The 23752-nt window shown below is 37.5% G+C and overlaps 1 protein-coding gene across 1 annotated transcript in view; it reads right to left on the bottom strand.

Moving 5' to 3' along the window:
• LOC106644003 (protein dachsous-like) overlaps positions 1 to 23752 on the bottom strand; it is a 443369-nt gene that overhangs the window by 40405 nt on the left and 379212 nt on the right. The gene's annotated exons all lie outside the window — the stretch shown is intronic.

Raw genomic sequence — 23752 nt, 5'->3', positions numbered from 1 at the left:
CGATCTCGCTTTTCCACGTAAACAAGAAATCAAAGCAACCAATTTCCTTTTACTATCTCAACCATTCAATTTGGCAATTAAACTTAACTGGTTGCAGAAATCTCTGAACAGATAACTACCGTCACAACTATTTAACTGAACATTAAAAGATGGGTGTGAGCCTGTCACTAAACCATTTCAAAGAGATTGCCCAAACGATGCTCGTTCAGTCAGTAGAAGTTGTGTTGACAGTGATGTCTGTAGTGGTTGTGTCAAAAGACTTTCAGCAATACTTATCTGGTTCATGCCATGAATTTTTTTATTCTGAGAAGTCGTGTTTTTCCTCTGTCATAACTGTTTTTCGTTCAAGAGGGAGTTCCGTTTGGCTAAAAGTATATTTCACTGAGTCTATAGACCCACAACCATCTCGCGAGCACCAGAACGAGTTGACTTCCATCGCTGGAGCATCCTCTTATGAATCTCCTATTGTTTGCATAGTGTGCCCGTTTTTGCCGTACTTTATCAAGCTAAACCTGCAAATCGTCACGATTTTCCTGCAGCTCAACCAGTTTACTTTTGAATTTCTCCATCATTTCATTCCGAGTTTCTATCACTAACCTTGCGTTTTTCAGCTGGTTTCCAAATAATAGACATAATGGTTAAGATTCTTCCAGGTGTTGCTTCATTGTTTCAGTATCTTTTGTTGTGTATATCTAATGCAGGGTTTCTACAACCTTGAAACTCTTTACAGTTGTATCCTGGACAAGCTCCCAAAACTGTTACGCTTACCAATAACAATTAAAACACGTTACTTTACAAAACGAAACTAAGCTTTATTAGTTAAAGTGAACAGAAGTAATTAGCTCGAGATTACAATCTCAACTAAACTAATATTTTTTAAACAACAGCAACACTTAGCAACGCATAGCAACATTTTTGATAGCACGGAAATTCATACGTTCCACGACTTTTTAAAAACCGTGTACCTAACAGTATAATGAAAAGGCTAGTAAAAACAAACACTAAAGAATTTTTTTTCTTTAAGATGTTAAAATAAAGGAAATAGCATTTTAAGAAATTTTGAATTAGTAGTATTCACGCTTAAATTTGTTTTTATAGTTTGTTGGTTTTGTGTTACTTTATTGTTAAGTTTGTAAATAAAGACTGAAGAGGCTGATACGACAGTTGACAAAACGTCTCTATAAAAGATTTGTTGTATTCTTATTCGAAAGTTGGACCCAAAAAATTAACCAAAAGTTATAAAATTAGAAACCGTAAAATTATTTTAACGAATTGAAAATAGAATAATAAGAACGTTTAATGTCCCAGAAAATTGGGAAACGAAGAAAATACTTGCCGACCAATGTTTGAACGAAATTCTTTGTAAACTAACAGCATTATACTTGCAATTTATAATGAATATTCTTATTTTACAAATCATCTAAAGTTCTTTGAATGTTGTGGAATGTCGGTAATTTAAAAGAGTCGTCTCGCTCTGATGGAGGGGGGACAGGGAGCAGGTGTATGTGTATAAGGTGCCCTAATTAATTTTGCTGTATTAACCTAGCCTAAGAACGTCTGTTTTCTAGATTATGAAGAACGCATTTTTATTCGAATTGACAGTACTTATTAATCTATTAATAACATGCTTCAAAAAAGTTTAGAAATTTTTTTCAAGGTACCTAGTTTCTTAAACTATAAATAAAATTGCATAAATTTTCAGCTTATGAAATATAAAAAATAATGATTAAGCAGCATAGTTCATCTGATCTTTTAATAAATGTGTGCCATGATTTCTTAAAGTTACAGATTTAAATGATATAGAATTAAAATACAAAATCTAATGAAGGGATATCGATTGCACTTGTTTTAATTTTTTTTTTAACTATAAGATTATTACGAAAACTAAAATTTTCTAAATAATGCACGTATTTAAATGGTTTTGCAAAACTTTTTGTTTTATTCAATTTAAATTATGCTGTAAAGGGTGCGTATCAATTTTAAATCTTGTTTTTAATTTTATTCTTTCTGAATATTAATTTACCCTCACTTTCAAGATATATGGTTGGATTTAATTTTAAACGATGTTTTATATAAGAATACATAATGTATAAAGTGACAAAGTTTTATCCAATGGAATCACATAAAAATCTGAAAAAAACTATTTTATTACAATTTTTGTAATGTATAATTCATAATAATTATCGTTAGAACACTAAAAAAGTAGTTACCAGGGTTATCAATATCAAAAAAAAAATTTTTTTTAAAAGGATTTACAAAAACCTTAAAGTACTTTACTTCTTTAAGGGGAGTGTGAGAGAGAGGTCCCACATTGTGCCTCTTTTATGTTAGTTATACGTTTTCACGTTATTTCATTTAAAATTGAGTTGTACTTACACTGCAGATTAATAATATTTATGACTTTTTATACAAGCACTTCATCGAAGCGCTTGTTTTGAAAAATCATTTGCTACTATCAATGTATTGTGAACTACAGTTTTGCATAAACGTAAATGTTATATATATCAAAATTGTTAATAATAATTATTCATGTAGCTCGTCGTCCCTTGGTCCTCTCTAAACAAGACGGAATTCTTTTAATTTCTCTAGTTGTTAGATTAGGTATACTATTTGTTTAGTCTCTTAGTCTCCCCTCAACCATTATTCATGCCCCTTCAGCCGCTCTCCGTATTACTTAGAATTAATTTAGTTTGTCTGTGCTTACAGAAGCTTTAATTTTTGAAAAAACTACTCCTCGCTTTTTTGGACTTCCCTTATATTGTATAATACTCCTCAGTTATTTTAAACCCCACTTCTTATTTTTATAATACCCTTTAGCACTTATTGGCTCCCCCTTATTTTAATAATACCTTCAGGCCTACTTTAGCCTCCCTAATTTTTATTATACTCTTAGCCCCAGAGCCCCCCTCCTAATATTAAGTAAAACTATTGCTGTCATTCCATTATGTAACGGAGTAAGTTCTTCAACTTATCTCCTTCCTCTTAATGCTCTTTGATACCCTTTTAGCTCAACGTTAGTCACATGCTATACAAGATAAAACTATTACATGTTGTTTGTTATTTGATTTTGTTAAATTTCCTATTGTTCTCTTAGCCCCTTCACTCCTTTGAAACTCTTGCTTTAATAAATATGAGACAAAATCTTTCGTTTTTTCACTTCGTTTAAGGGCTAAAGTATTATGTTTAGTACGTTTTAACCTTTTTGAAATACTCAAATAGAAATGTATTCTCACTTGCACTACTTTAATATTAGTGGGTTCGAATTAAGTTTTCAGCAATGGAAATTCAGACTAGCTCGAAAAAATATGTTCGAAAAAAGACTTCAAAAAAAATGGCAAAAATGGTAAAACACGATTTTAAGCGTTGGAAACAAATAATAAGCCTTTAAATTAAAAAAAAAATTAAAGTTTGCGTGACAAAAAGACAAACAAAACAATTTCCGGTCGTTTCCAACTGATGCAGTGGTTTCCCCGTAAATTGCAAAAAATCTTGTCTTTTAAGCTTAAATATTAAGCTTTAAATATTAAAAAATTAATAACTTTTTTTTGCAAGAACATTAGGAGCTGAAATTGAACGAAGTTGTAGCTTTAGTAGTCTTTAATACTCACACCAAATTTCAGCAAGATCAGATGGATAATTTTTGCAAACCGCAGTTAAATGCAAAAAAAAGAACTTTGGCAAAAGGGCCGAAAAAAAGTAATTTACATTGGTAGATGTTATTTTTTTACGAAATCATATACTTTAATACTTATTCTACAAGTTACTAAAGTATTAAATTTTTTTTCAGTGTGGAAATTGGAAATTTGTTTCCGAGATATCGTTATTTTTAAGAGCGCTTGACGTTTGAACGTACTTGGTCGATAAAATTGGACTCGAGCTTCAGAGAGTGGATGTGGCTTATGCATCGGTGGCTATGACGTGCGCAAAAAAACTCATTAGGTTTATCATTTGTAAGAAACTTCCACGTACCAAAAAATCGATACTTTGGTGAGTTGTAAAGTAAGTATGAAAGAACATAATCCCACAAAAAATTGTATCTAACGTTGTAAACAACTTTTTTAAGGCTGTTTCGCCAAAGTACCTTTTTTTGCATTGAGCTGCGGTTTTCAAAAACTATCGATCTGATCTTACTGAAATTTAGTGAGGTTGTTAAAGACTACTAAAGCTACAACTATGCCAAATTTCAGTTCTTAAAAATTATGTGAAGCAGAGTTATTAATTTTTGAATATTGGCTCAAAAAACGAGGTTTTTCACATTTTGCAGAAAAAATACTGGACCAATTGGGATCAACCAAAGCTTACGTTGTTCGTCTTTTTGTCACGCATACTTCAATATTTATTTTTTAATTTTAAGGCTTATTGTTCGTTTCCGAAGCTAAAAACTGTGTTTTACTATTTTTGTCATTTTTTTTAAGCTTAAGCAGAAAATATTTTTTGTTCAATTTTATTACTATTAATTGGCATTGATTTAATTCTTAACAACATATTTTTCTTGCGCTAGTCTAAATTTCATGAAAAATTACCGACATTTCAGCTAATTCCATCCCACTATAACTACAAAGTTTTTTTATGATTAGTTTTCATGTAAGAACTTACTATACTATCTTTTTTTATATAATTCGATAAAAAAATTTTTAACCACTATTGAGGTGCTGGTAGGGAATACTAGGTTCCATTTTATGGACGTTAAACAGATGCACTATCAGTCCAGGTAATAGATACATTTTTTTTTAACAATAAAATTATATCATGGTTTTAAAAAATAGCATTATGGCACTAGTTTTTTCAAAAACATTATTCAATTTCAAATTAATTTCTGCGAAACCCACTGTGATAGCAGTTTCTCTAAGGGCTTTGTTAGTAATGTTGGTATGTGTCCTCTAACTTTCAAATGATGTTGCTCCACGTACTCAATTTTCTACAAATTTATTAAAAAATGTTAAGATTATTAAAAAAAACATCTTCATTTTTTTACTATCAAAAACAAATTTTTAATTTGTTTTTAAAAAAAAGTTTTTAAATTTTAACATATTTTGACGATTTTGCAAATTTTTTTTATTTTATTTAAGTCATGTTACGTGTGTCCATAAAATAAATTAATCAAAATTCTTAATATGGTTATCGGAACTGAAATTCTTATGGATACTTTAATAAAAACATCATGAAGAAAATGACTAAATTTTTTGAGCATCTTTTACACAGATAATTAAAATTACAAAATTTATGTAAAAAAAAAACATGGTTACCATTTAAAAATTATACGTACAAATAAGACAAAAAAACGAATTTGATACATTCAACTTTTCGTTTAAATTCATAAGCATTACAATTATTATATAATGCAAAAGCTCCTAGTGTTAGAGCTGAGTTTGTTTTTCATTGTCTGCTGGTGCGGAATTGCTACGCACAGAAAGTGAAGCCCCTAAACAGTTTAGTTCAAGTTAAATAAACTTGTCGACTTTCGCAAAATTGTCAAAGTGGGTGTAAGTTATAAAAAACTGTATTTTTGACAATAACAACAAGATCTAGAAAAACAAACATAAAAAGTTATATACATATAGCCATAGACGATTAAATATCATATCTCTGCAAGATCATGAATGAATTTTTAAAAGTTATTCTTGAAAAAAAGTATGAAGAAACAGCATTCAACTATTTGAAAATGCATAACAATATTAAATATAAAACGTTTAAAGATTCTACTATTGTTAAGGCTCTTATTGTCCATTTTACCCAAGGGTAGGTACGCAGAGATTAAGCCCCGATAATGTACATACATATTTCGTCCAAAGGTGACTAATGAGGACATTATTGGAAAAACAGTTAATTTGAAAATATGTGACTATAATACATACGAGCATATTATGAAAATATCGTACTCGTGCGGACAGTCTGCATAACTTTCTAATGTAATTAGTATGTATTATAAGAGCAGGTATAGTCTGCATAAGTCACCTCTTACATACACATATACACACATCTATATTTGTGTATTTTCACATATTATATAGTCGTTTATGTGGGGCATTCCACACTAACCCCTTATACCCCTCACATGCCTATATACTGGCTTCCGACAGCCCCTTACGGATTCCTACTCACCCCTTCGCATCTCGCCTTACATAACATAAAGTAGAATTCCGTCGTTCTCTTCATTATTTTGAGATAGTACGTTTATGTCTGTATTTAGTACATAACTTATGTAAGCTTTAAATTTTTGTATTGCCTAATGAATTGATATAATTGATATAAATGTATATTTTTAGTTGAAACTTCATTAAGTTTTTAACAGTAAACACAATACAAGCCTAATAGTGAGCATAAAGATAGTGGCATAACTGAGCATTTCAAGCAGGGATCTACTAGAGCTCTTACTTGATAACGCTTACCTTGAGGGCCTTGCACATCAACTAGAGCAGTAGCTAGGAGTACACCTGTTGATGATGTAGGAAGTGAATCAATCACACAGTTAGTGTTAAAAGAATCTTAATCAGATAAAATATCTGGTTTCCTGAAAAAAGTAGTCGTCAAAGAAGTAATTTTTCAAGAGGTCCCTTAATCTTTTACAGGAAGTTCATCCCTGTCCTTGTATAATAGGGTATGATATTTTTTCTGACATTTCTGACAGATCTGAATAGCATTTCAATCTTTGACCCAATGTGCTTTAAAGCAACTCAGACAGAGCTATGAGTTTGCAAAACCTCTCTTTTTCTGAACCAAGTCATCACTCTGAAAGATACACAATTCCAAAGCGAGTGTGCTCCTTTGCCAATTGGACAACACTTTCGACTGACAGAGTTTTCTTTAGTGGTAGTGGTGTGAGAAGATAATTTCGATTAAAAAGAAGAGTCTTTAGAGTCTCTTTCGAAAAACCAATCTTGAAATGCTCTAAGTGTTTGAACTTGCGAAGTGAAAAAGGTTCTCAGCTCATCAATAGTTGGGGGTTCTGATAAATTACTGAAGTGCTTGAACCATTTCTTACGAAGACTAAAATTAAGCTTACTAATAGCTAATACAACTATTACATCACTGTCCTCCAATTTTCTTCCAAGAGCAGCAAGACCATCAACAGCTTCAAAAATTTCTTTATGTAGACGCTTCACGCTTATATTGGTGCGTAAATTCTAAAACTTAATAACAGCGGGAAAGTTGTCTCTATTATGAACCAAGATCCTGTAGAGGTCACGAAAAGATTTTTAATTACTACAGGATAAATACTCCCGTATTTAACTGTAATGTGCTTCTTTAGCGAACTTGTGTAGATTAAGTCTAAAAGATGGATGTGTCATATCAAGCTTCTCCAATCCCATCATCTCCTCATGAATTCGATTGAACTGATTAAATTGGGGTTTTAGCAGCTCTAATCTTGCCGATGCTTGACGAGCTCTCATTCTGTCAGGCTTCTTTTTAAAGTTGATGAGTAAATTGAAAATTTCTCATAGATTGCGTTTTGATCACGATGATAATTTTCTATGGTGACCATGAGTCAAGTATCAATTTAGGTATAGACCAAGGAGCTATAAACAAAAAGATTCAGTAAACCAAAATCCACGAAAGTGTATTTTTAATGTTAAGAAATTCTTGAGTCTTAGAATCAGTTGACGAAAACCATATCAAACGAAAACTAAGTCAACAGCTATCAAGTGCATCTTAAGCTTGCAACTAGCAAAGAGAACTATGTATCAAACGAGAATTAAAGTTGACGGCTATCAAGCAAGTCTTGAGCCTGTAACTTGGAAAGTGAAGAAAACTACGTATCAAACGAGAACCAAAGGCAAGGTTGAAATAACTATTTAACGATTATGTTGGGATAACTAATTTGATCAATGATAAAATTTAAAGGTAATGCAACGATAAACATAAGCAATGACAAGGATAGGACAGTTGATGCCTAAATTCAAACGTTGACAAGAAACACCTGTAACAAAGTACCAACAGTATTAAATCAACCAATATAATTTGCTAGACCCATAGCAGATAAATCAAATTTATTATTCTAACTTAACTAATAATAAAACTATGTTCGAGTTTGATAATTGTAAGCTTTGGCAATAGAGAGACAACAAATTACTCTTACAACTACGCGTAAATCCAGTTTTTTTTTTATATGTATTCGAATTCTAAATTTAAACTACTATACATTTGGTATTTTGCAAAAGCTAGCAACCTAGAATTAACGAATTGTAAAGTTTCTAAATTTTCAATGAAATATCTCAACTTTAAATTTCGTAAAACCATACTTTTTTAAACTCACTAAACTTAAAAGTCAATTGTCAATTTTCACTAGTCAAAATCTCATTGTTCACGATTATTGATGCTTAACTTAGCTACAGATCATTGACCACTGCCGTAGAGATGAGGGATACTGATTTCTCAATAATCAGCAAACCATATAAATGTAGATGTTTATAGCTTGCCCTGCTGAGCTTGTTGACAAGAGGCATATACGACAATAAAAGTCGACTATACTCTTGATAAGATAAACGGCAGTGCAAGACCTGCGATGCACAGTCCAAATACATGCTCGAATGTACTTTTTGTGCAATGAGTATTGACTCTAAAACTTACACGCCCGTCAACTGTAGTATACAAGTAGAACTATTGTTGGTATGGAGAGTGCGCAAACGCAACCTCTCAATGTCAGTATATATTCACAACTACGGAAAAACAACGATTCAAATATTAACTTGCACGAGAAGATCATGCGAGAATCATGGAGAGATAGATAACACAGAGTCACGATCACTCTGCGGCATTCGCTTTCATCACATATTTCCCCAAATATCTATACATATTTGGGGAAATTCCGAATAGTGAGCCTTTCCCCGGTGCTCAAGGATGTCGGAGGTAAGCAGCAGGATGACACAGTGATAAGACAGTGGATACAGACTTAAGCTTTATTGAGTACTACTTTATTAATCATTAACATATACGATAAGTCCGGTTCTCTCGTTGACGTAGTGGACGGGTGCGTGCCGTTGTTGACGCTGGTTGAATTGTGAGTGAGTGGCTGTAGGCAGCGTTTCATACCTAAAGGTGGGCGCTGCTAAGAGAGTGTCTTAGGTAAAGCGGTGCGCATCTGCTATGTTTACGCTACCACGTCTAGCGCTCGCGGGACGAGCTGCTGCTTTTGACACGAAGACAGATTTTTGTTTTGACCAGCAGGTGCCGCCACAGGGGCTCCCCCTACAGTGGTGTTCACTGGAAGCGGGCAAAGTGATACCATCTTCTTGCGTTTGGGTTGCACGAGTTCAGGCCGTGCTGGTGATGACGTGGTAACTGGAGTTGGTGGCGCAATTGGCGGGGCTGTTGTGGGCTGCTGGATCTTCTTCTTGGGGTAGCTGGACTCTGCTGGTGTCGGTCGAGTCGTTAGTCCTGATTGTTATGGGTCATCGACTTGGGTGGTCGGGGTGGTCTACCGCCTCAAGGTAGGCTGGTTTTAGGGTGTCTGTGAAGCCTATGTGGGGCGGACCATTGACCTCTATCTTGAAGTTCTGATCATCGATCCACCCGATAACTTTGTGAGGCCCTGAGTATGACATCAAGCGGCCTTCAGATGGCATTGACGCGTCAAAAGACATGGAAACATCGTTGCAGGACGTTGAAGACGAACGGCTTCTACGAAGAGACATGTCTTGAAGCCTGGACGGGCTTGATGGCCTGGGTGAGGTGACGAAGATCTTGAATAAAGGACGTCTTGAAGGAAGTGCAAAGTCCTAGGAGGACTTAGTGAGAGCGTGTTGGCTACTACATTCTCCTTACCTTTGATGTAGGAAAAAGTAACTTGGTGTTGCAGGATGCAGTCAAGATGCCTGTCATGCTGAGGCCTTGTCCAAGCGTTGACGACCTGCAAAGACTAGTACTACTTCTTTTTGGCCTTGGAGAGCTTTCTGGAGAAGAATCCCAGTGGTCTCCAGGTGCCACATGCGTACTCCTGTTCCAGATCTGCGCCGATCGCGGTGTTGGAGGCGTCAGTTCTTAAGGCGATCGGGGCGTCTTTTCTGAGGAATGTAGTCGTGGCTGCTTTCATGAGGACTTTCTTACAACCTTGGAAGGAGGCGACTGTTCCAGCCAGCCAAGAGAGCGGAGCCTTTTTACTCTTGGGTGGGAGGACTTCCAGTAAGTCGCTTAGTGGAGCCATGACTTGGGCTGCTTTTGGTATACAGAGCCTGTAAAAATTAACCATTCCCAGAAACCGTTTGAGCTTGAACGTGCTTTTTGGCTGTGAAAAGTTCTAGATGTCTTAGAACTTACGTGCTGGAGGGCGGACACTGTCGGCTGAGACTGTGTAACCCAGGTAGTCAACCTGCGGCTGTCCCAGAATGCACTTTTGTGGATTTATGCGAAGCTTTGCCTTGCGCAGAACGTCAAAGAGCTGACGCAAGTGTTAAAGATGCTGCTCGGAGTCCTCAGAGGCCAAAAAAATGTCGTCTAAATAATACCTCTCACAGCACATGGTCCATTGTCGCTGGAGCGATTGTGCGGAATTGCGTTGGCTCATGCAGGATCTCGTGAATTCTAAGAGCCCGAACGGAGTCGTGATGGCAATCTTTGAAATGTCCTTCTTGCTGATCAGAAACTAGTAGAAGGCTTTTCTCAAGTCTATGACTGAAGAAACCTTTCTGGTAGCCTCCTGCTGCAGGTCGTCGATGATGGGCAAGGGTTAATGGTCTGAAGTAGTGCATGCATTCAGACGCCTGTAGTCTCCAGTGACTCTCCAGCCCCCCGCTGGACTTCTCGACAAGGTGTATTGAACTTGCCCACTGGCTGGACGACGGACAAATGATGCCCTATTCCAGAAGACGTCCGATCTCTTCTTTGGCAGCTAACAGATGTGGTCCCAGGAGACGTCAAGGTCATCCAAATACTGGAGGACCCATAGTGTGTATCATGTGTGATACAGATAGGTCAGGGAGGGTTGCTGCCGTAACTTCAGAGAAGCAGGTGTTTGCGTACTCGGCGAGAAGGTCTGCGTAGCGGTGACCAAGATCTCCGGGAGGCGTTTAAACTTGAGGGAGGATTACAGATACGCTGTGGATGGCTGATGGAGCTAATGAGCCGAGTGTAGAGAATCGTGGTAGGATCGACGAGCCACTACCCTCTGACGTCTACCAGATAGCCGTGATAAGCAAGGAAGTCGGCTCCGATAATGGCAATTTGGGTGTCGGCCATGACAAAATCCCACCTCACCAGGCGTCAAATGTCAAGATTGAGCGAAAGGGTTAGGCTGCTGTAGGTGGCGATAGATGAGCCGTTGGCAGCCATCAGCGTCAGTGGCTGGCGTCACAATTCCCGGTCCTTGACGAGATGCTTAGGGAAGAGCGAGATGAAGGAACTGGAGTCAACCAGGCAGCGTGTCTGGAACTCACGATTCTAAACATGTGGGTGGTTTTCTGTAGGGTCGTTGTTGCCCACCTCCACCGCCTGAGTTGAAGAAGGCTTTACCGGTTTCCCGATGGTGATGAGAAAGAACAGGGCAAGCGGCACCCTTGTGCGTCTGCTCCAAATTTTTAGTAGAACCAACACCAGTCTGGATGATCTGACGGCGTTTGTGATCGGCTACTCTGCACCCTTCCTCGAGACCTTGAATGGCCTCTGCCTTGCTGCTGCTGCTTGTCGACCACTAACTGGGTGAGCAGTTTCCTCATCTCGGTCAACTTATGTGCGAGACTACCGCCAGTGGCTGCTACCATGCCTTGGCCGGCGTTAACGGGGTTAGTAGAGGGAGCTGGCGTTGGGCGGGTGCCAATGGAATTGACGAGCGGAAGGGTCTCTTGCAGCTCGTTGGCCATGGCGTTGAGCTCGTCGAGGGAAGCTCTCTTCATGATGTGGAGCATGCAGGTGATCTGTGAAGGGAGAAAATTGAGCCGCCTAATTTTGATTATTTCCTCCGGGACCTTGTTTCCGGTGAGGCCCTTCATCCGGCGTAGAAGCTGGGACGGCTTCAAGTCAGTCAGCTGGAGGTCACCGAATAGCTTGAATAGCTGGGCGTTGGAGGAGTCAGCAAACCGTGACAGAATAGCTTACTTCAGGTGTTTGTATTGGCTCTCAGTTGGTGGGTTGGTCAGCACGTCGCTTAGCTCGGAGACGGCTGGGCCCTCCAAGGCCGTAACGACGGCGAGGTATTTGGCCCCATCGGTGGTGACTTTGTGCGCCTCGAACGCCACTTCTATCTGCACAAACCACGCAACTGGTGACTTAGCTCAGAAACGGGGTAGTCATTGGTGTCACCATGCTGCTGATTGTCGTAGAGTAGGGGGGCGAGTTCTCCTGCATGGGAGGCGTAGGACTCTGCTGCTGCTCTGACGTTGATGGAGCCAGCTGTTGCTCCGTGGCTGTTGGCGTAGGCACGATCTGCTGTAGAGTTATCATCAGCTGGATTAGCGCATCTTGCTTGACCTGCTCTAGCTCCTGTACCGCTACCAGGTCTCAAAGTTGTTCCTCCTCTTCTCTTCGCGGCTGTCAGCGGGTGTATCGTTCTTCGTGCAACGTAGTTTCTTCGTCCGAGTCGTCCGAGGATGGCGAAGACTGACGTGCCTACACCGGTAACGTGCATCTTAATCAAGTGAGGCACAAAGGCAGGCGAGCGAGTGGCCTTTTACGTGCAACGGATGAGTCACGTGAACACACAAGTATAGCGCTCACATACGCGAGCTAGAGAGATGTAACCAACGTGCTTGAGGTGATATCGTTCAGCACGTGGTCCTCGATTTGGTGGGTAAAAATGGTGCCCTTCTTTGTCCTGCACTAGAAATGTTAATGTAAGGGAGGGGGGAGGGAGGAAGGCGTGGTTAGGGTGCACTGACTCTCGCGAGGGTACGCGTTGGCATGAATATCCAGGTACACGCGCATCTCTTCACCCCTTTTTTTGTAATGTTTTGTGTGTGGCACTGAGCACACTTCTCATCTAGCACCGTCACTGCACTTCTTACCTTGTGGTTAGAAATCCTGGTAGAATCGCCACTTAGGGGAAGTTCCATGTAGTGAGCCTTTGTCCGATGCTTAAGGATGTCGGATGTATGCAGCAGGATGACACAGTTATAAGACAGTGGGTAGAAACTTAGGCTTTATTAAGTACAACTCTATTAATCTTTAAAACATAAAGAATAACTTCGGTTCTTTCGTTGACGTAGCGGATGGGTGCGTGTCGTTGTCGACGCTGGTCAAATCGTAAGTGAGTGGCTGTGGGCATTGCTCACCACCTAAGGATAGGTGCTGCTAAGAGAGTGGCTTAGGTAAAGCAGCGCTCATCTGCTATGTGCACGCTACCACGTACAGCGTTCGTGAGACGAGCTGCTGCTTCTGGCACGAAGCCAGATTTCTGTTTTGGCCAGCGGGTGCCGCTACACACACACATATATATATCTTCCTATATTGTATAGTTAACTCAGTGGGGCATTCCACACAAATCCCCCACTGCCCCCCATTTGCCCCCCACCGCCCACTCACCAACCCCCCCACAAAATAAGGTAAAAATCCGTTATTTTCTTGCTTATTTTGACATATCGTTGTTTTTCTCAAAACCCCCCACAGCCCCCCCCACCGACCCCTGCACAATTTTTCATGGCCCCCCACCGCCCCCACTGACCCCCCACAAAATATTATATGAATAGTATAGAAGTATGGTATAAGTCTTTATTCAAGCCAGGGGGTTCAACCACGAATGGCTTCATAGGATAATAACAATGTATGTTTTAATATTTAATCAAATAGTTACAGATTACTGCACAATACTATAATCAGCTGAACTTAAATACAATCAATTGTATTTCGATTTACTGGATCCCTTGGTTTCTTTGTAAGCATAAAGTTTTTGGTGGGCTGACTTTTTTTGTTAGCATTTTGCCAGCCCTGTCAATGTGTTAAAGTCTATTACCACATTCCTACCAAATCACATGGAAATATTTTATAGTATTTTTTCTCAAAACATCTCACATTCCCCCACCTACCCCCTATGGCCCTCCCACTGACCCCCACGAATTTTTTCATGGCCCCCACCGCCTCCCCACACCACTTTTTTGAAACCTGACCGTAATCATACCGTCTTTACCTATCTTTAAACAAAACTGTCTTATTGCCATGATTTATTTCATCGTTAAGAAGAAATTTAAAGTCATAAATTGATTCATAAGGGGTTGTTGCGCAAAACATCATTATTTATACAACTAAGAATGTTTAAAAACCAATTTATATGGAGTTAACAATATTTTAAAACAAAATTATATATACACATATATTGGTGCGCATAATTATTATATCATCATCACTTATATAGTCCTTTATTACACAATTCTTCTTTTTACGTACATAAATTTAAGTTAAATTTAGAGTATCATTAATATAAACAATGAAAGTTTCGCATCACTTTATGAGTCATCTTATAAAGCCTGATGAAACCACGAAGATTTACGTCCATTTCTATTTTGTTTTAAATTAATGCTGAAATTGGTACAATAGATGAACACGATATACATTCATGAAATGCATTATTAGTTAATAAATTTTACCTATACATAAAAAAATTATAATTAAATCATGTTATAATTATAAGATACATTATTATATTCAAAAATTTCTATCCAAACAATATTTTCAATCTCTAAACTGATTTCTCTATCGACTTGAACAAAAATTACATTTTTATTTTTGCATCTTGATAAAGCCATGTATAATTGACCATGAGAAAATAAAGGTTTTGTTAATTATAATCCCACATTATCAAAATTTTGACTTTGAGACTTATTTATAGTCATAGCAAATGCTACAACTAATGGGAATTGTTTTCTATATAAAATAAAAGGTAATGATGAAGTATTTCCAGTATTTAATGTAATTCTTAGAATGAAAACTTTATTACCAATTTTTTCTCCCGTTACTATTTCGCCTTCTACGTTATACTTCAGTAATTTAGTAATTCGCAATCGTGTACCGTTACATAATCCGTCTGATATACTCAAATTTTGAATTATCATTACTATTGTACCTATTTTTAATTTAAGTTTATGAGTTGGCAAGCCTTCACGAATGTTGTTTAACATTTCTACGTGAAAATTTATATAAATATTATCATCTAAATTATCAACACCTTTATATGTTGCAGTATCGATGCTGTAATAAGTTTTAGTTTCCCCATGTAATTTACTTAAAATCTTATTGTTTAAAAAAAAAGTATATTCATTATGTGAAGTTAGTATGACGTTATTTTAAAGAAGTTTCATAAAAATGATGATTTAATAGTTTCTTCTATTGTTATAGTTCTATTACCGTTTTTTATAACTGGAAGAATTTGTCGAAAATCTCCTCCTAACAGTATTAATTTTTCACCAAAGCAAAGTTTTGTAGTACACAAGTCTCTCAACGTTCTATTAACGATATCTAAAGCTTTTTTCGGAATCATAGAAGCCTCGTCCCATATTATTCAATCAACTTTCCTTAATTTTTTTTTTAGTTTCAAATTCTAAAAATACACTTTTAATATTATCTAAGTCTAGAGGTAAACGAAAAGTTCTAGGACTGGTCATACATTCTGGTAGCAATACAGATGCAATTCCTCTCTAAGCCATTGACAAAATATTTTTACCTCTAGAAATAAAGTAATAAATGAGTGTCTTATACAAGTAGGTTTTTCCGGATCCACCAGGACCATCTATGAAATATACTTTTTCATCTTGTTCACAAATGTCCCAGCCAGCTTCAAAATTGGGAGAACGAAGAGAAGACTCGGACAGACAGGGAGAACGAGGAGAACACTCGGGGAGATCGGGCAACTAATCGAGAACACACATGCGTCTTTGCCTTATAAATAAGTATCTTAAATAAAAGTCTTAAAGATTCCAAGGTTTTGATCGTTCTCGCAAAGCACCTCCTTACCTTTTGGTTTTCCCACATAACAGTTTTAGTGCTAAGTGTGGGGTTTGGTAAGAGTCAAAATCTCTTTTGCACGCCAAGAAGCACACATAGTGCAGTGCCACGAGAATACAACGATTAAAAATCGAGGAGCCAAAAAGCCGATCAAAAAGGACAGGGCCAGTCATATTCTGCAAGCGACGGTGACATCAACCCGCAGGAAAACAGGACTAGGCCACCAACTGCTGATAATCACAGGATCAAGGATCAAGGAGACAAGCGGCGAGCGCTAAAAAAGAGATGATTTTCAAAATCTTATTTCTACTGGTGTGCATATCAACGAGAACGTAAGTCCATTTACAATAAAGTTAATTTTATACTTTACTCCCCAGGCAAAAGACGGAAGGCACTTATTAGGCGAAAATAAGGTCGTAGAAAATTTTTTTTCTTTCTGGATTTATATTTATTATTACGTCCGCTCCCCATGTTTGGCGTTTTTTTTCACTCTTAGAACCCGAAGAGAAATCGTGCGAGACAACAGACTTAAATAAACAGCAGATTAGGAAAATTTGGGCATATCAAACATAAAACAGAGGAAATTTATAAGTAGGCTTTCACAGATATAGAAAATATTCGAAAATAATAAAATAATAATAATAACCAGCACCCATATATACCACTAATTTCATTATTATATTTCTTATTAACAAAAACAGACTACAAATATCCCCAAAATAAAATTTCTTTCAATTTATCACTAAACAAAGAAAGGGCCAAAACTAAAGAGAGCTAGTGAAAGACGAACGCTGCTTTTTTATTTTCTTATCTCGCCTGTCACTACTCTTTCCACCCGATTATTGTTAAGCTGCGACACAGGTAATCAAACGCAGCCCCGTTGCTAGGAGAATAAATACACCTTATCAGAACCAAAAAGGAGGATACAACACATAGAAATACATATATAAAAGAGGAAAAAAAGAAAAATAAAATAAAAGGGAAAAAATTATTCATCTACGCGACATTATCCATGAGTCAGAGAGTCATAGCAAAGGCCCAAGTAATAATATGACTGCAGACTTGTATAGGCCAGAGCCCAATAGTAAACAACAAAAGGAAAATATGACGGAACGAATGTTGTGATTGGAGCTGGAACCCAAGGGTTGCGAGAAACTAGACGCCCTGGACGAAGAAACAAAAGCGATAGTCATGAGTTTATTTTCAAAGATAAAAGCAAAACTAAAAAGAGCAGAGGAGGTGAACGTGCCGCATGAGTCAAACACAGAGACCAGCCGAAATCTGTCACCGACGATAAGGGATCAAAGGGATATATTGTGTGACACAAACGCAAACACAGGATGTATAAATAAAGAAAAAGACCCTCTCTCTGGCGAACGAGTCATTGAGCGAAGCTTAAGAGAAACTAAAGAAATACGTAGAACTCTAAAAAATAAAACAAATATGTTATCAACACAATGGAGCATGCCAGAGAAACAAGAGCGGCCGATTCACGTTACACCCCGTTACGAATATCAAGGCACAAGAAACTCCGGGACGACAGACTTACATGCTCAACAGCTGTGGGACGGATTAAGAGATATAAACAAAGAACCTGGAAAAATAAAGGGATTCGTGTCTATGGCAGCAGAACCACCGTTGACTAATAATTACACAAACTGGACCAATTTTAATGAACATAGGGATAGGGACAATATAGCACCAACCATGGGCCTGTATACAGAAAATATGCAAGCTACAGGTAATCATAACCATCCACGCAGACCGCAGAATTTGAAACAAAATATTCTGCCCACGCTCAGCCACATGGCAAATAGCATCCCGTTCTTCGACGGCGACCCGATCAATCTGCCGCTATTCGAAAGAATGGTAAGAATGACTGCTCAAATGGTCAGTCCAGAATATGAATTATTTTTCCTTGGAACCATTGCAAGCAGACTAAAGAGAAAAGCAGCTGAGCATTTGGCGCCTAAATTGGCTTTATTCTGCACGGTCCAGGAATTTCTTCGGGAACTTTCGAACAGATATGGGAGTATAAATAATTTGGACACTTTAATGGCACAATTAAAGATAATCAGACAGCAAAATCGGGAATCGATAGAAGATTACGGCAGAAGGGTACAACGATTATATAACAGGCTCACGATGCTGCACGATTCGAATCCAAGCTTACTGCCGATTCAAAAGCAGGTCCTAAAGAAAGGCGTGGAGGCAAAAGCAGTCAAACAATTTACATATGGGTTGCACCCAACATACAGGTGCAAAATCACAAGCTTAAATCCGAGGACTCTCTGTAAAGCAATCATAGAGGCATTAAAAATAGAGAGTGACCTCAGTCTACGGCACGCAATACCAGTTAGTGCACTGCCTGCATACAATAAGGCAACAACCGAGCGAGGGCCACAAGTAAACCTAGCAAGTAAAGAAGATAACACAACAGAAACCACTAACGGGGCAAAAGGGACCGCAGCAAACGTAAAACGCTGTGTATATTGCGACGGCCGAACCAGGCATTCAGTCGAGGAATGCCGAAAATTACTAGCAGTAATCAATGACAGAAAAACTTCGCGAGACAACGGAAGAGAGTTAAAAGGAAATTGCAGTTATTATCGGAGACCAGGACACTATGCGAGAGACTGTCGTTTACGTATGCAAGACATAGAGGAAGAGGAAAGACGGCGAAACGAGGGAACTAACCAACCCATGAATAATATCCATACCAACAGAAATGCCTATGATTATAGGGGTAAAAGTGATAACCTCAATAACAATTACAATTACGATAATTACAACAGGGGCTATAATAATGGCCCAGCGGAACAATATAACAGGAATAATAATTACAATTATAGTAATAATAACTACAATAACAAAAATAACAATTACAATAATAAAAATAAAAACTACTATGACAGGAATGATTACAATAACAGGTATAATAACTACAACCCTACAGGGAGCAATTATTACATTAACCGTGGCTACAGTGACCAGTATAATAATAACAATAACAGGGAATCATTCAACCGTTATGGGAACAACTATAAAAATCAAGACAGTAGGGACGGCTATAAAAGGGACCCAATTAGGCAAGAGCCGCCACGGGATAGGGGCCCACAGCATCGAGAAAACAACGCATACGGCCCTGACAATAGAAGGGACGTACCGGCAGCTTTAAACTCGCAAGATGTTCGGCGTGCTCCCCAAACGTCGGGCATCAACTAGAGAAAGAGATAGAAAAAAGTGTGTCCAGTGAGAAAGAATGTGTGAGAGAGAGGCCGCAAAAGACGGAGAAAGAGATAGTAGAAAAAAAGACGCACAACGACAGTCCAAGTACTTACACAGTGCAAGAAAAAATAGAAAGTAATACGGCACAGCAGGATACCACTCCGATTAAACGAAGCGGAAAACACACAAGAAAAGGTAGGAGAGCCCGCAAGAAAAGTAATCGGACGAAGGCGCCGGACACACATGTAGATAATGATGAACCCAAGCTTTCAGAGCGTGATGAAGAAAAAGAGCAGATTCCGAAGATAACTATAAAACTCGCGACAACAGGGCAAATGCCTTCATCGGTCCAGTTACAGGGACCACAGTTAAAGAATGGAAAGGTGACTTTTTATGCGGATACAGGCGCAGAGATTTCGATTGTAAAGATTAATTTTTTAATCACAGACATGTTAATAGACAGTAAGTATCGAGTAGCTATTATTGACGTGACTCACGGAGCACGCAAAACGTTGGGCACAGTACAGGCTCAGTTGCACGGATTAGAGTGCACATTACATGTAGTCCCCCATGACTTCCCAATTGACGCGGAAGGAATCATAGGGTGGGATATTTTTAAGCGATACCGGGGCCAGATAAGCGCCGCCAAGAATACGATCAAATTGGATAGCGTAGAGATACCACTGTTAAGGCCGAAATGTTTTAAATTACCTGCGAGACCAAGGCAAATAATTTATGCGCGTATAAGAAAAAGCAAAAATAATTCAGAAAATGGCTGGATACCCCTCCAAGAACTGGAGGAAGGAATATTGTTCGGGAACTTTATAGCCAGGAGTGTTAATGGTAAAATAATCGCAGAGTGCATTAATGTAAATAATGAAATAAAATTCCGGAAGTAGAGCTGCTAGAATATGAGAAAGTTTACCGGAAGCGCGCAGAGGACGTCGAAGGGGACGACGTCGAAAGCTTGGGGGAAGCAATAATAAGATTGTTTGATAAAGAAAAAAAAGATAACAAGAAAAAAATTGAAATTTTCACAAAAAACGAAGGGGAGCTAGAGAAAAAAAATGGGTGGGCAAAATAATGCAACTCGTAGCCACAGCTGGTTGCAACAAGGAAGAAAAAGAACATGTAAGGAATCTAATCGAGTCCAATAAACAAGGAGAGCCCAACATACATGATTTATTAGAGGTAAGGTCCGATGAATTACGGGCTCTAGTAATGATTGGCATGAAAATGCAAGATGTTGAGGGAAGGCCGGGAATGAGGATTGACCTGTGGGAGCCTCACATAAAACGCATAAGGCCCCCACCTGAACCACCACCCCCGCCGGATCCTTAAAGCAACGGTAAGCCATTAACTGAAGAGAATACAACGACGATAATTATAACAATATTAATAATATTAATAATAATGATAGTAACATTAATAATAATAATAACAGAAGAAATACTGGATATAAGAAAAATAAAGCTAGTATACCAAAATAGTATATTGTATAGGAAGACAGGATAAACAGAAACATACGTGTATAATACATATATATAGCGACAAGCGTTAGTTTTCATGAATTTGCGGCCCTCGGACGAGCCGAGAGTGAGCAACAAATCATACGAAAAGAAAATATGAAATAAGAAATTACTGCGCAACCAACCGATATTCTGACAATTAACCCACCTTCTTGTGGAGATAGACTATTGTAAAAATACGTACAAACATTTAGATTTATAACATTTTTGTGGCCCCCGTACGCAGCGCTTAAATATGTCAAAAAGAGTGGGATTAATTAGGTTTATGATAAAACTTTTTTCGCGGCCACGGACGCGCCGCAAACTAGATATTCACATACGTTAGACTTAGATTTGCAAGAAAAAACCACAGTTATAATGGATAGGTACGCATAAACAAAGCATTAATAATATTAATCAATTGTAATTTGATGTAATGTGACTGAAAAAAAAGCAAAGCGAATGAGGAGCGCGTGTGGCACTCTCTAGTGAGTAGACGTACTCAATAAAAGTAGAATTAACTCACAGGCCAAATGTAAAAATTACGCATGGTAAATACAAATAAAAAGGAAAAAACAGACGTATAAGCTGACATATACTTGTAAATTAAAATAATTTTATTCTTAATTACCCGATTGACTTCATTATTGTAAAAAAAAAAAAATGTATAAAAAAAAAAAAAAATTTTAGCAATCGTTGTTAGGTAGAGAGAAGCATGAAATAATGATAAAAAAATAAATAAAACAATTTCAGTAAAAAATAGAACTATTTTTTAAAAAGGCCTACGAGCTCACGTCGAGTATGAGAGATTAAACCTCCTCTTCTTACTTCCTGCTATCGTTCTCCATTAGAAACAATCCCACTTCTACCATCATGATATACTGATAACCACAACACCTGAAACGCCACACATAATCGTAACGGGATATAGAATTGACTACCATGTCTGAATTAACGAATAGCCCGTTAGCATAACTTTGCAAAAACTACATGGACCAGTACTTAATCGTTCATGTAAGGGAGACTAAAAATAATGCACCCAGACCACCGCTCGACGATCGAGAGGAATAATCGACTACACCCAGTTTGCGGCAGTGTTTCTGAGAACTTGGCCATCGAAGGACAACGTTACTAGGCCACCTTCATTCAAACAGGGTCGTCGATATTGAAGAGAAGGCATACGAATCTACAACCCGCATGCTGAACTGAAAAAAAATAAAAGACGCTTGCAATCACATAAGCTGTCACTTACATAACGACATTGCGCAGCAGTGTACACGAGCTGCTCCTGCTTTTGCAAGAAAGAAAAAAATTAAATTGCATCCATAAGGACTACACACGGAGATTTTACTGGCGCAAAAAAAAAAAAAAAAAAAAAAAAGAAAAATCACACTGTGACGCAAGTATAGTTGAAGCTCAGCTTTGAGAATTTAGTCACCACGCAAACACCTTAAAAAGTACACTTTCTCTAGACAGTAGAGAGGAAAAATGAAAGCTTTGTTGTTGTAAGAAAGAAAAAAAAAAAAAAAAAAAAAAAAAAAAAAAAAAAAAAAAGAATATCGAAAAAGCAGCGAACAAACTTAGCAAATACGTCTACGGCGTCAAGAGTGGTTGTTGACAAAAAAATACCCTTATAAATCCTTTCCTAAATCTGACCACATAAGAAAAGAGATTAGAGGAGTATGAGGGAAACATTATATAAAAAAATGTATGGGTAAAAAGTATTAGAAATATGTACGATACGGGTCAAAACTTCACTGCCAGAAAATGATTTTTTTTTAAATTCATACCTCCAAGCTTGTCTCGACCAAAAAAATATACAAGTGAAATGTAAGGCAACCAATTGTCAAACTATTTAACTCTACAGTGTTCTTGAATATGTTATATGACCCCTCAGGCAAAATGGAGCGCATTATATTATATCCGACTATTCATAAACTCAATAAGCGACTTATATGCGAACGTAGAGCCGATGCAAAATAAAAGATAACGTAATAAAACATATTTACGATGGAGAATTTTTTTAACTAGGAGAAAAATACCCGCATTGACAAAGATACCAAAATAAGTTACAATAATTGTACAAAAAAAAGTGAAGAAAGAGAATTAGAAGATGTACGTTTATTATTATATACTTCATATGTGACAAGAGAGCCACACTTGCAGCTCAACGCTAACCAAATAAAGGGGAAACATAAGAGAAAGGGTAAGGTACATACGGTAATACGATTAAATAAATACCTATCGATGAAGTATAAGTATTGTTAGGACAAGTATTTATCACAGAAATTAGGGTTGGTCACTAATAGCTAACAGCTTTATATATATCACAGGATTAATGAATTCGGCATGGGGCTTCTTTTTCTTATGTATAAGTTCCTTTTCCATCGGGGGGGCCCTACTACTGATATGTTATAGAATGTTTACAGGAAAACAAAAGGTTCAAGAAGAAGCACGAGAATTGGCAGTAATTCAAACCACACCGACAGTAGAACTCAGAGCAGAAAGGTGACTGCGATTCTCTAGACGGATACTAGAATTGTCGGTGACCGTGATACGAAATCAGAATTCGTGAGCCTCGGGGATGAGCGCCGCGCTGGGAGTCGCTCGACTATATCGGAGGGCGCAGTCCAAAGGATGAAACTATTAAACTAGGAAAAAATTTTTTTTTAAGTATGTAGAATCGAAAATATCACTGTCAGTCAAAAAAAAAAAAAAAAAAAAAAAAGAAAAAATAATAAAAATAATCATAATAATAACAATAATAATAAAAATAGTAATGTTATAAGTATAATAACAACAAATACCATTCTAACAATGAAAAAATGAGAATGAGCGCCGGGAGTCGCTCGGCTATACTGAGGGGCGCAGTCCATAGGACAATAAAATTTTTTTTTCTTTTGATGATAAGGTCGTACGAAATTTTTTTTCTCTCTTTTTTGATAAATAAGCGCAAGTGAAAGTATAAAAAAAAAAAAAAAAAAAAAAACCACATTGTAAAACCACACTTAATGTAAAGTAGTCGTAAACAGAAGCCCGCTTCGTGGCAATTTCATATATAATTGTAATGTAAGACGAAGCACATACAAAAACAATATTGTTATACACTTAGCACACGACGAGAGGAGACTGAATGATTGTGAGAGCAAAAATAT

The sequence above is a fragment of the Copidosoma floridanum genome, unplaced genomic scaffold (assembly GCF_036245765.1).
Source record: "Copidosoma floridanum isolate Cflo_tuat_1 unplaced genomic scaffold, Cflo_Japanese_pri ptg000030l, whole genome shotgun sequence".
NCBI classification, from domain to species: domain Eukaryota; kingdom Metazoa; phylum Arthropoda; class Insecta; order Hymenoptera; family Encyrtidae; genus Copidosoma; species Copidosoma floridanum.
This window is presented reverse-complemented; position numbering and strand designations above follow the sequence as displayed.